At 47.6% G+C, this 14,293-nt stretch overlaps 1 protein-coding gene across 1 annotated transcript in view; it reads right to left on the bottom strand.

Moving 5' to 3' along the window:
- Positions 1-13,908, bottom strand: part of CCDC102A (coiled-coil domain containing 102A) — a 37,524-nt gene extending 23,616 nt beyond the window's left edge. The window contains exon 1 of the mRNA XM_081872451.1: positions 13,180-13,908. The gene's annotated coding sequence lies outside the window, so the exon portion shown is untranslated. The remainder of the gene's footprint in view (positions 1-13,179) is intronic.
- Between the last annotated feature and the right edge of the window lie 385 nt (positions 13,909-14,293).

Raw genomic sequence — 14,293 nt, forward strand, 5'->3', positions numbered from 1 at the left:
CTTCGGTGCATAGTGGGTCAGGCATGGAAGGCGGAGGAGGGTTGAGAGCAGCAGTGGCAGCGAGGCTTGGGCAGCGCGGTGCCTCCCTTCCCATCGGAGCAGCTCTATCCCAACTCCAACTTGCGTGCAAGCAGGAGAGGACAGGGATCCCATCAGAGCAGCTCCGATCCTACTCCTACTTATGTGCAAGCAGGAGGGGGCGGGGATCCCTCAGCTGCAGTCCAGAAGATCTCCGTTTCACCCTTCGCATTTGTGCAGGCACCCCCCCCCCAATTGAGATGAATACATTGTAAAATCTCAGTTAATATCAGTTGGTCTAAATCAGGTATAAATATATTTGGACACAACAAGTATACCTGGTGTTATGTTCCTGTTCATATGTTGTGAACTTAAAAGTTGACAGACAACCTTTATTACTGTCTAATGTACTTTACAATATTCCTGACATATATTTCAACTTTCTGGATTTATTTTTCATCTGGCCTTCAGATATGAAAGGCAGAGTGATTTAACACCTGTATAGATTTGTCATCCATGTGACGAAATGAAAAGTATGCCATTTGCAATAAACCTTGCATAAAATCGTTGCATAAAATTTGCATTCGATTTTAATGATTCTAAGGTCAGGCAAAATGGTCGGGCCTCGCGCATGTTCACTTCATCAAATCATGCCTCAGCTCTCATGCTATCTGTTGCTGTTGCTGTTGCTGCTGCATGTTGTAGTCTCCATCATCTGGGGCAACAGGTTGACAAAGGCTGCTGTAGAGTCTCAGGAGTTAAAGCCCTGGAAAGGAGATGTCAATAATAATGGAGAGCTTGTTTCATTGAAGTTTGACCACAGCCACTGTTCTCTTCTGTCTCCTCAACACCTAAGTGTAAATGTAAGTTAAACCCAACAATTTCTGTGGGGAGCAATCCTAAAAGAAGCTCAACAACTTTGTCCAGCGCTCACGCATGTTCACTTCATCTTTGAAAAAAGTTTGGACACCAGTGCTATAAACTGTTCTGAAGGTGTTTGCTTTTTGTTTTTGAGTTAGTGTTTGCTTGCTGCTCTGTGGTCCTTGGGGTATGAATTCAATACAAAAGAAATTGGTCCCTGGGATGACAGAAACAAGTGATGTTTTCCTGCCAGCATTAACCAGGGGTGATGCCTTGGGATGGGGCAGTTTAGGCAGGGAGTGTTGTGTGATATTGTTGTCACTTCTAAAAGTGGTTTTTTGTTGGGAATCTATTATTACGTACACAAATCTCCTAGTTAGGAGGGACTGTGTGTTTAAATCATTCATATATGCATGCAATAGTGAAGCTTGTCTCAGAGATGGCGGCACCTTGCCCTGCTCCCACCCTCAGCATTCGCCGCATTTGCCCCAAACCTATTCCAACTCTACCACTTTCTCACCCTCTACTGCTTTGACTCCTCCACTCTCTTGGCTGCCTAAAGATGATCCAGAGAAATCCCGGGCCCCTTTCCTCCCTCTCACAGGAAGTCTGGCTTGCGTTTACATCCACCCACAAGAAACCAAAAAACAAAACAAGGAAAGATGGAGCCTCTTCCAGACACATCTTTCCAACCCAAATTCCTTGGCTGCCTTTCTCCTTCCCCCAGCCCCAGTCCAGAGGTCTGCTGCTCTCTAGTTACTTAACAGACAAGCAGCTGGAGGCAGAAGCCCCCTAAATGATGACAGGAGACCCTTCCCAGTCTCAAGAGGCTGGCAAATAGGCAGAGATCTGTGAGATCTTCCAAACCCATGCCCTGTTCCTCCTGCCTTGCCCCCTACTGCCCCAGATGGTTTCCATCAATTCACAGTATTTTCTGGGCCCAGCTCTAAAACCATGTGAGAAAGGGCCAATTTGGAGGTTCCACGTGTACTTGGACTGAGATCTGCGAGCTTTCAATCCTGGCTCGAGAGGTGCTCATGGTGGAATGGATGTAAGGGCAGCCTGACAGAGACACAGGGAGACAGCAAGCCTTGCATTTGCCAGCAAAGGTGCATCAGACTGCGAACCCAGCTGATTTCCTGCATATATGTTCCAAGACTGCTGAAAAGCAATTGGCTTTTACACAAGCCGTGGTCCTCCACAGCAACAAGCAGATGTGGCCCTCCATCTTGACTACATCTCCAATTGTTCCTGGCAATGTTAGGCAGGGCTGATGGGATTCCCACAGCATTTGGAAGGCCACAGATTTCTCTAACCCAATTTGTACTTGATATACATTAAAAGTGAATGTCCGAAATAGAGCAGCAGTCGGCACTGGTATAAAACAGCTGGTAATCTAATGTTGTGAACATCTAAAAAGTTGGAGATTCACCTATGAGCATCAGCTACATGTGATTGCTAGCATTATTAGTTGTGTTATGAGAATTATGAGGTCTAAGATATAAAAGAAATGTACCAAGCAAACACATACATAAATATATAAACCGTAAGTCTGAAACAGTACAGGAAAAAGTCCTGAAATCATTTTGTCCCCCCCAAATGGACCTGAAATGTTTCTCTGCAAGGAGGGAAGAAATGAGGAAAAACCTCCCCATTGTCTGTTTGCTCACAAATCCTGCCTTAAGGACACATTTAAGATATGAATAGGGCGAGCTTGTGACCTGGACTCAGGAATTAAGTATTTATCATCACAAAAGAATAACCAGGCTGTCCAGGTAAACTCATTAACAGCCAGGTAAACCCATCAGCAGGTTTCCTGCCAGACAGGATTCTGTTCTAGACCGCTCATTCTCTGATGTATGTATGATGTATGGGGGGCTGGTGGTTTTGGGCTTCAGGATGGACAATTTCAAAAGTCTATATAAGGGCTTGCATGCCACTGTTCAGGGTCCCTCCTGCCTCCTGCGTGTGCGTGTTGCAACAGTTAATAAAAATCAGGCTTACTAGCTGTTTTGCTTCTCAATATTCTCTGGTTGACCTCTGCTATTTTCTCCTACCGATAGGGAACCTACAAAAGGACTCTATATGGTCTCTTGGGTACCCCATAAGGGAAAAGGCGCATTTTTTTCTTATAACAATTGCATAAGGAGAAGGGGGGAAATATAGGGGAAAAAATAGGGGCGTTCACAAAATTCATCCAGGATGTTCAACATCCCCCACCCGTTGCTACCTAGTATGCTCCTCCCCACTCTCTCACATACCCTTAAAAAAAATTAGGAAAGGGCTCCTAAGAAAGAGGATGCCTGTTAAAAGGACAGAGAGGTGTGTAAGTCATGGAGGAGACATGGCCAAGAAGGGGGAGCAGTCGGGGGAATGGAAGCCATTCAGGACATGGCAGATGGCCACAGAGAGACACGCTGGCAGACCAGGAAGGCTTGAAGATGTTGCCAAGAGGGTCTGCTTCAAGGCTGGTTGACCCAAGACCATCGGCTCATCGGTGCAATGGGGGAGTTTTGCCCAAGCGAAACACTTGCAAGGGTGCAAAGGATTCTGGGATGTACATCATCATTAATAAGCGACCCCCTCCTCCCTGTGACCATGTTCAGAAACGGGATAGCGTGACTCTCCTATGAGGAAAGGTTGCAGCATTTTTAGTTTACAGAAAAGGCAAGGAAGAGGTGACATGATAGAAGCTTATGATATTATACATGACATGGAGAAAGTGGATAGAGAAAAGTTTTCACCACTCTCTCATAATGCTAGAACTTGTAAAGGTAAAAGGACCCCTGACCATTAGGTCCAGTCACGGATGACTCTGGGGTTGCAACGCTCATCTTACTCTATAGGCCGAGGGAGCTGGCGTTTGTCCACAGACAGCTTCCGGGTCATGTGGCCAACATGACTAAGCCGCTTCTGGCAAACCAGAGCAGCGCACGGAAATGTCATTTACCTTCCCACTGGAGCGGTACCTATTTATCTACTTGCACTTTGACGTGCTTTCAAACTGCTAGGTTGGCAGGAGCAGGGACCAAGCAACGGGAGCTCACCCCATCGTGGGGATTCGAACCGCTGACCTTCTGATTGGCAAGCCCAAGGTTCAGTGGTTTAGACCACAGCGCCACCCGCGTCCTTAGAACTTGTAGAAATCCAATAAAGCTGAATGTTGGATGTTTCAGGACAGAGGAAAAGAAAGTACTTCTTCACGCAGTGCAGTTAACCTGTGGAACTCAACTTAGATGGCTTTAAAATAGAATTAGTCAAATAATTCATGGAGGAGAGGGCTATCAATGGCTGCTAGCCATGGTGCCTATGTTCTGCCTCCACAGTAACGCTCCTGAATACCAGTTGCTGGAAACCACAGGAGCAGAGAGGGCTCTCGTGCATAGAACACGACAGTACTTCTGCACAGTCCCCATGTGTTTTGAAGGGGCCTACACAGGACCCTTGCCAGATTTATCATATTTGGTAGGTTATGAACAATGGAATCGGGGGCTCCTCTGTGCAAAATTACAGAACGTGGGCTCCTGGGGCGTATACTATGACTGCCAACAGAGTGATCTTTTCCCAGTCCCAGCAGTTCTGATAAATGACTAATCTGTTCCTTCTAATCTTCAAACACCCGAAATCTTCCTTCTCCATGTTGGAGAACAGCTGCCGGGGTCTCCCTGCCTTTGTCCCCTGAGCAAGCCTAGATAAACATGCCTGACCTTTGCCCTCCCACTCAGGGCTCCTGCAGCTAAGAGGGGCCACCACAGCCCAACGATCTTGCAAGCACCTCCCTCCCTGCCGAAACACACATGCTCTGCTGTTTAGTAGGTTTCAACATTTCACATTAAGCAGGCCACTGCCAGCCATTCCTGAACCGTTATTCAGTACACAAAGTGCTCTGGAACTCTCATCTTATTTATGTCAGGTAGGTAAGGCTGAGAAGAGTACAATATTCCCAAGGCTGTCAAGGTTTCCCATGCACAAAGCAAACACACTCCATGAGGCTGAGCTGTGGTGGAGCTGCCACATGGGCAGATGTGTGCCAGAAGTGAGAGTGGGGGAGATAAGAGCCCGCCATTGCTTGTTTGCATCCGTTAATCAAAGCAAATGGATGCAGTTTTTAAGTGCTGAAAGGGAGCCACAAGTGGGCACCTCCCCAAACCTCTCAAGATCCTGTAGGACTTTCCTGAATAAAGTTAATGCCAGCTGGATGGCAAAATCACCTTACAAAGCATGGCATTTTCTTTACAGACCATGCTCTCCTTTCCACAGAAATACAGGACCTTTTCATTTAATAAGTGCACAACTGTCACTCATTTTTGGAATAGGACCAAGGCCTTTTCTCTTAAGGTAGCATTTTTGTAGCACTTAAAATTGCTGTCCCCACCCCCACCCCGCAGACACAGATACTGTATAATCCTTTACAAAAAAGACAATGTAAATGTTAGCATGGGCGCAACCAGGAATTTTGTGGGAGGGGGCAGAACCCAATAGAGAGAACTTGAAGGCTTCTACTGGGGGGGGGGCAGAACCTTGAGTTCAATGCTTTTCAATCATATTTCTGGACCTGGGGGTGGCGGGTCCAAGAACTATGTGCCAATGGTGGGCAGGGCCAGAGGTAGAAGTGGGCAGAGCTATAAATGTAACCCCCCCCCCAAGAGTTGTCTAGTTTTTACAAACACACACACACAAAGACCTCCATCCAGAGAAGCAAGAGGGATTATGGGAGTTCACAGACACATTTTAGCCAGGATAGCACCCCCTTATCCCACTGGTTCGGAGAGCAGACATTGCTTCCCCCTCCTGCCCTTTTAAAGAGAGGGGAAGCTCAGGGCAGGGAGAGGTGAGCTGAAGATGTCTCAAGAGGGGCTTTGCAAATCCAGGCACACCCAGCTTGTGCCGGTTGCTTCCTTGTTAAGCACCAACTCACTGCCTGCCTAAAGGCATGATGGTTTAAGCTGGTTAAATAAATCAAACAGGACAGGAGATGCTGACATATTGGTAAGTCTGCTCTGGGAATGCCTGGGAAGGGCTGAGCTGCTTAATCCTTTTAGGACTTTCTAGGGGGAGAAGTATGCAACAGAAGGGAGTAAGTATTTGGTTCTGAATGGCAGGGATGGCAGTTGCTCTCGTTTACATAAAAGGAACAAGACATTGAAGAAACTGAGCCAGGATCAGGGGGGTAAAGTTTAGTACGGAAATGTAAGTGCAGTATACCCAGGGGCTGCACCCCCTTGCCTAGGATGGTCAGTTGGAGAAGAAGGCAAGGCTTCTGTGATGTTATTTGCTGTCTGGAAGCCGGAATTCCAGCAGGTGTGCCTTGCATTACAGTTATTTTTAACTCCACAATATTTGGGTCTTTTTAATTTGGAAAAAAGGTGAAGTTCAAAAGAGAAGGCAAAGCTGTTTCATGCCCCAGATGCATTGATGGAGTGGCCCTGCATCCCTTCTCTCACTAGCAGTCCAGCCCACTCTGCCCATCACTGGCTTGGATGATGCCCACTGGCATGTGGCCCCAGACTGCCCACCTATCACCGCACATGGCCCTCATGGGCAAAACGTTCCCCTGTCCTGCACCACTCAGTTGCTGCCTAACGTAAGTGGGTTGTAACAGCATCTTTACTGTAGAATCATAGACCTGCAGAGTTGGAAGGGACCCAAAGGAGCATCTGCTCCAACCCCTTGCAAGGCAGGAATCACTATCAGAAAAATAAATGGCAAAAAGATATATATTAAGATGTGGATCCTGAAAGGCATGTCTGGGAAACAGGTGGAACATGGGTCTGAAAAGGATAAGGACTATTATTAATCTAGCGATATCCTCTGCATTCTAGGGGACACAATCCAGAGCCTCTTGATTGTCACCAGCTCAAAGAGGAGGAAGAGGCAGAAAAATCAGATCTTTGACCACTCTTGATCACTCAACATGCTACAAGACAAGGTTTAGTATGTTTTTATATGTTCTGTAAGCTGCCCAAAGTGGCTGGGGAAACTCAGCCAGATTGGTGGGGTATAATAATAATACTAATAATACGCATACTAATAATAATAATGTTGGGGGGGGGGGGTATTTTGCCTGAGGCAACAAAATATGCCCCAAATCTCCTCACCTCTACATATTAGTGTTTCTGCTCCATTTGGGGGAGGCTGTGTGTGTGTCTTTTTGCCTTTTGGAAAGGATCCACCAGAGCCACAGAAATTGCGCCGCCCACAGCTCGTCCTAATTGTTTGCAGGCATGCCCATCTGCAGAGAGCTTTGCCCACATGAAAGGACCCCAGTGCTAGCAGCCAGACACCAAGCAGACATTGCAGGAGGGAGGAGGACGACGGCAGGGGTCTACTCAGTTTCAGGGGCGGGATGTCTGCTCGTTTTCCACTGAGCCCTTCAGAGGCCCCCAGACTGCCTCCACCAAACTCCACAATGCCAGCTGTTCCTGTCCAAAGGGAACGCGAGAGGGAAGTGTTTTGGGGTTTCTATGCATTTCTGCAGCGCTGCAAGATTCCAGACATGCAAGGCCCATTGATGTGTTCCCAGTTGATGTGTTGGGCCATCGCTCAGTAGCAGAGCATCTGCTTGGCCTGCAGAAGTCATAGGTTCAATTCCAGGCATCTTCAGGTAGGGCTGGGAAAGACCCATTGGTGCTGCCAGTCAGTGTTTACAATACAGAGTGGGATGGACCAATGGTCTGGCTTGGTATAAGGCAACTTCCATGGCTCCTATTTAAATCAGCCCACTGTTTGGAACCATAAGGACGGTGCCGATAACACCAAGGTTGCAGGTTCAATCCCCCTATGGGACAGCATTGCAGGAGGTTGTACTAGATTATCCTCAGGGATCCAAGTTCCAGATCCAAAACTCTATAATTCTATAATTAGAATCTTACTTTATTTTTAAGGCAAGGGCTGTAGCTTAGTGGTGGAGCATCTGCCTTGCATGCAGAAAGTTCCAATTTCAATTCCTGCCATATTGAAGGACAATTGAGAAAGACTCCCTGAAGAGCTGCTGCTGGTCAGTGTAGACAATACTGAACTACATGGTCAAATGATCTGACCCAGTATAAGGCAGCTTTCTATGTCATTCTTTGGTTGCTGCGCACAGCCAAAGATGCAGGTCTGCTACTGAATGAGCAATACTGATAGATAACAGCACTCGGTTCTGCATTCCGATGTGCACGTGGTTTTTGGATAGATGGGACTTTGCACACTTAGCTGCTGATTATTTTCCCGCCAAGCAAAAAGTAAATGGGCCATAAGGAAGGCTCAGTATCACTGCCGACAACAGCAGAAGAACAAGATCCATATCGGAAATCAAACCTAGCACATGACCTCAATGCCGCTACCTTTCCCCAAGAGATATTGGGGGGGGGGGGGAGAGATGCTTCTCTTCCATGGGATCAAGAGACAAATGCAGGAAGGAAAAAAGGGAGGCACCATGTGGCAGACAACTGCAGCACAAGAGGGACCCTGGTTTGGCTGGTGCCCAAGCGCATAATGGCTAAACCAGCTGTGCGAACAAAGCATCTTTTCCTACGAGGAAGGAGTCCTTTTCCACAGCTACCCTCCTCCCCCTCAACCAGCCCAGGCTTGGCAGCCCCTTTTGCTTATTCCTTTGTCCAAGATGCAAGCAAGATAGTGGGGTAGTAGAGATGGTGGAAACTCCTGAAGATTCTCTAGCCTTTGCAATATCGCAACAGGCAGACAAGAGACTAACACACAAAGGCTGAAACTGGTGTGTTTAACACACAAGGATTGGGGTGGTGGCGGTGTTAGAATTGGCTACTAACCATGATGGCTATGCTCTGGCTTCACGACCAGAGGCAGTTACGCTTCTGAATGTCAGTTGCTGGAAACTGCAGAGGGGAGAATGCTTTAGCATTTAGGTCTGCTTTGCAGGTTTCCCACTGGCGTATCTGGTTGGCTGCTGTGAGAACAGGATGCTGGACTAGATGGGCCATGGGCCTGATCCAGCAGGATCTTCTGATGTTCTTAAAAGCTAAGGAACAACAGTAGCAAAGGTCTCCCCCTGCCCCCACACTGCTCTGCTCAGGACTCAGAAAATATGCAGCTACTGAAATATCATTTTTGTATATATAGTTATCAAAGATAAGAGTTGGCCAGTCCTCTCATAATATAGTACCTGGCCATCCTATTATTGGGGCATCATATATGCCTTAGGCCAGCCTGGTGCCCTCCAGATGCTTTGGACTACAACTCTCATCAAGCCCAGCCAACACACCCGGGGCTGATGAGAGTTGTAGTCCAAGGCATCTGGAGGGCACCAGGTTATTCATTTATTTGATATCTTACTTCTCTTTCTCCATATAGTCCTAGGGTAAAAGGTAAAGGAACCCCTGACCATTAGGTCCAGTCATGACCGACTTTGGGGTTGTGGTGCTCATCTCGCTTTATTGGCCGAGGGAGCTAAGGAACAACAGTACAGCTTCCAGGTCATGTGGCCAGCATGACTAAGCCTCTTCTGGCGAACCAGAGCACCACACAGAAACGCCGTTTACCTTCCCGCTGGAAGGTACTTGCACTTTATCTACTTGCACTTTGACGTGCTTTTGAACTGGTAGGTTGGCAGGAGCAGGGACCGAGCAATGGGAGCTCACCCTGTCACGGGGATTCGAACCGCCAACCTTCTGATCGGCAAGTCCTAGGCTCTGTAGTTTAATCCGCAGCGCCACCCGCATCCCAGTCCCAGGGTAGGTTACAACAATATTAAAATCAGTTAATTTAAACAAGGTACAATAAGAATAATAGGTTGGGTCCTAATATTTATATATATTTCAGATGCCAAGGGGTCCTAATATTTATATATATTTCAGATGCCAAAGGCCAGAGTAAAGAGGTACTCCTTCAGCATATGACGGAAACTATAAGGTACCAGCCATACCTCTGTGGGGATGGAATTTCACAGCTTAGGGGCAGCCAGATAATGCCCTTTCCTGGTCTTCATCTGCCAATAGTCTGAGGCAGCAGAAATACCATGAGGGCCCCTCTGTTGATCTTAACACACAAGTGGGTCTGTAGGGAAGGTTGGTGAAGCATAGAATAGCTATTTTAAAAAGGCATTAACTATAGAATTCATTTTCCTAAGCAGATTCTGTTTTGTTTTCAAGGAAAGCTTCTACTCCTTACAGCTGCCTGAAAGTTTGTGGTCAATGCCTAGGAAAAGCCAAGCAGCCAGAGGAATCCCTGTATATGCTCTGCAGGGCTCTTTCTCATCCCCTGACTAGCAACAATGAAGGGAGAAATCAGAAAACAAATCTGCATAATTTATAAAGGTCACAAAATGCAGCTTTTTATGGCACAGAATTCTAGTTACTAGCCAAGAAACTGAGGCAGGATTTAGTGGGTCTCCCTGCCAGTGGAAGAACCCAAGCCATGCTCAGCAGCCATAGCACTTCTGCGGGGGCTTCTGTGCATTTCATAGGCTCCCCTCTGCAGAGCGCCTCTTGCTTCCAAGAGCTGAAATTAACTCAAGCTCCTGAAGGATTTGCAACCAGAGTGGAGCAGCCAACAGCTCTGCCAAGCTGGAAAAGTCTCCAGGAAACCTTAATGGGAGGGTGCTGGAGAGTCTTAATTGGATAAGTACATGGCATGGAGGATGGTCAGCCCACCGCTGTCAAGGCAGCCTAATTGCCTAAACCCAATGTATGTACCACAACGAACAGGAATCAAGGAGGCAGGAACCTGCTGCTGGACATGGCTGTCGTGATGATGCTCTTGAGTCCTGCTATATCAGAGGTCTGTGATACTAGGGAGGGGTGCTAGATGCTGCTGTTCTTCTCAGGTCCTGGTTGTGGGTGTCCCCCTGGGGCACTGGGTTGGCCACTGTGAGAACAGGATGCTGGACTAGATGGGCCATGGACAACAGGCTGGTGCAATAGGCTCTTTTTATGTTCTTGCTGTTTTTATTTTTCATTGTGTTTTTTATGGACCAACTGTTATTGCAACATTTTATGTAGAGCGTTTTGGGAGCCCTTGGACCACAGAACCGCATACAAGTATTCCCAAATAAATGCAGCACAATGTTCCAGAAGGAATTCGGAGAGGCACAGCTTGTAGCACACAGGAACAAAGACCAGCACCTCCTGCAATTTCTTCTCTGGCACAGCTATAAATAACATTTACAGGAGTCCTCATTCAGAGGCTGATCTAATGGCAGGTGCCCCAAGGGATTCTTTTTTTTATGTATGCCTTATCTGTTGTACAGGTCAGGTTTTTTTGTCCTTAAGTATAATTTATGCTCATGTGTTTTTGTTTTGCTACAGCTTGCATTTGAGTTGCCTTATTAATAAATTTGAATGTGATTGTCTGAGGTGCTGGGCTTAGAAAGTGCCTGTCACGAACTACCAGCACACAAATTTATTGTCTTATGTGATAGGGACAAAGTATGCATGAAAACGCTGCACTGGAGTCTTGAAATGGGCAGAAAAATGGCAATAAAAGTAGAATGTCAAGAGTTGAATAAATGACAAGCTGCTTATTGAGTTTGCATCCACATATATATGTGGGGAGGCTAAATGATGTTGCGTCGGGGTCATCCCACACTTTCCCACAGGTATCTGGTTGGCCACTGTGAGAACAGGATGCTGGACTAGAAGGGCCATTGGCTATTCTTATGTTCACCGTCCAGTGCATCTTCATGTCACATTTCTTGTCACATAAACTCCAAACTTTTGGGGAGGTGAATCTGTTGCATAAGGCCTCCCAATCAATGCTGCTTGTACAACCTGAATTTAGGAACATAGGAAGCTGCCTTATACCACATAAGATCATTGGCCCAACCAGCTCAGCCTTGTCTACCCTGAATGGCAGCTGCTTTCGAGGATTTCGAACATGGGTTTCTCCCAGCCTTACATGGAGATGCTGAGAATTGAATCTGGGGCCTTCTGAACGCAAACCAGATTCTCTACCACTCAGCTAAATCTGTGACCAAAGATGCATCTGGTCCACCAACATAGTCACCAAGTCAGACCAAAGATGCATCTGGTCCACCAACACATTTACACCAAGTCAGACCATTAGTTCATTCAGCCCAATACTGTTGACACTCATGGACTGCCTAAACCCTTATATCCCAGCTTGACCACTGAGATCACCTGCAGGAGCATTTCTGGTCCTTCTTAGAGTTGGTGAGGCTCGTTTGACAACAAGAAGAAACCAAACCCTGTCCTGTGGAACTCTCTGCCAAGGGAGATTCAGCAGACATCTTCTGTGCCAACTTTTAAACACTTGCTGAAAACTTTTTTATCCTGCCAGGTCTATGTAGGCAATAAGGAGTACATCCCCCACAATGGTCTACTGATCTTAGCTTCTAGCTTTGTTGTTTTCAACTTTTCATGCTTTTTATTATATGGTTTTATTGTTTTTTACTGTTGATACATTTTGGTTATATAGTGGTATATATAAATATAAACAAACAAACTGGCAGCAGCTCCAAACACTGAAGTCTCTCGCAGTGAACCTGGGACCTTCAGGAATGCAAAACATCAGCTCCCACGTCTGTCTAACACTCTCAAGCATTTGGAACCAGAGCTGCAAAAATACCGGGACTTCAGCATCTGCTTCAGCCTCCCCACCAAAGCCACACATGAGCCCTTTCCCTCCGACTTGAACTTTCCAAAAAGAAAAGTCCCTCTCCAGGGCTGTGGGCTACACAACAAACCCCACGAGGCCCTATCTTCGGCTCAGCTGCAGGGACAAGGCTGCAAGCGCCGCTGCCACTCACCCATTCACTCTCCCCCGGCCTTGCCCGTCGGCTCTCCCATTGGCCGAGAGCGCATTCTTTGGCTACATTCGTTCCCAGGCGCCAACCTCTCATTGGCCGGCGCCGTCCTCCCGCCCGACCATTGGGCCGAGGAGAGTGACCACCTAGGGCGCTTCTCCCCATTGAGAAGCGCCGCCAGCCCTCCCGGCATTCCAAACGCCCCCCTCCCCGCATAGCTGGGCCGGCCCGGACAGGCGACGGCGCTTCCTCGCCCTGCCCAAGCGCTGCGCCTTGGAAACCTCTCCAAGCGCGCGGGCGGCTCTTCCCGGACTCCCTCCCCCACCGCCCCGCTGCAGGCACAGGGCAGAGAAAATCCCGGGGGGGGGCCCTACTTTTTCTGGGGGGAGGGAGAGAAGCGACCCCTCTGCAAGAGCCCACCCGCGAGCGCAGCATCGAGACTTGCCGGGGGTGCATATGGAGGATGACCGCGCCTTCCCTCCCCACCTCCCTTCCCGCCAGGACGAGGAAAGTGGGGGTGCCTATCCTCCCCGCCCCGCTTTCGGGCGCCCCATTCCGATCCCCGACTTGTCCCTCACCTCGGCGGCCCCCGATGGCGCCTCGGCTCGGGCGCGCGCTTTCCGTCCGCCTTGCTGCCGTGGCTCGGATTGCCGCTGCCGTCGCGGCTCGAGGAGAGGGAGAACTTTTTAGTCTCCTCCCCTTCAGAGTTGAAGGAAACACGGGGGGAGACGGAGGGGGGCTTGGCGTTGTCTGGGAAGGCTGAGCCAGGAGCAGGTAGAAGGCGAGGGAAGGGGCGCCTTCGCACGTGACGCTGCGGCAGGGTCGAGTTCTTCTGCTTAAATAAACGAGGGGGCTTCCAGATTAATTTTTTGGGGTAGGGAGAGGGACTGACTTTGCAAATAGGTCGTTGGCAAACGTTTCTTTTCTTTTCTTTTTACTTCCCTGGTGCTTCGCTGGCGGGTATTTACAGTATTGTAGAATGGGTGCTCCTCAGGTCTGGAGATTTTTCAAAGTGCCGACAAGATTGCCAGCCTCTTGGGGCTAGTCTTCTCATTTCGGATATCTTAGCAACCAGTTTATAACACCAAACTATCTGGGACGTGATGAAGACCATGCTCAGGGGAGTTTGTGTAAAAGAAAATGTTTTTAAAAAACAACTTCGGACAAGAAATTTCCTTGCTATTACCGGAATATGAGAGGACTGTCAACTGAAACGTACAAAATAATAGGAAAAAAGTAGAAGGACGTTGACTATGGAAATTAACCAAACAATTGTGGACCTGTTATATGTTAAACTGGTTTTTTTAAGAAAAAGTTTGGCAGGGAATTAAATACACTTCAAAATATATTTGCATAGTGTTTGTTTCATTCTATTTCTTCCTTTACACATCTTCCTGTCCAAATGCTGTTCAAATTAAGGACTTCTTACATGTATGACCATGGGCATGGGGGGGGGGGTCAACTGCCTCCCCAATCAAGTAAAACAATAGAAGTACTTAACTAACTGACCAATCACATTGTTTCTGCCCCACCACAAAAATATTTGCTATGCCCATAGTGACCATCTCACTATGTGAGGAGGGCCAAAGATACTTAGATAACAAAATCAGAGGAGGTAAAAAGAGTGATCTAAATCTTGTGCACCTTGGAATGCTATTCCCAAGCACTTGTGGTTGGAATTGGGCTGCATGG

Source organism: Podarcis erhardii (assembly GCF_964252035.2).
Source record: "Podarcis erhardii genome assembly, chromosome: 7".
In the NCBI taxonomy this organism is placed as follows: domain Eukaryota; kingdom Metazoa; phylum Chordata; class Lepidosauria; order Squamata; family Lacertidae; genus Podarcis; species Podarcis erhardii.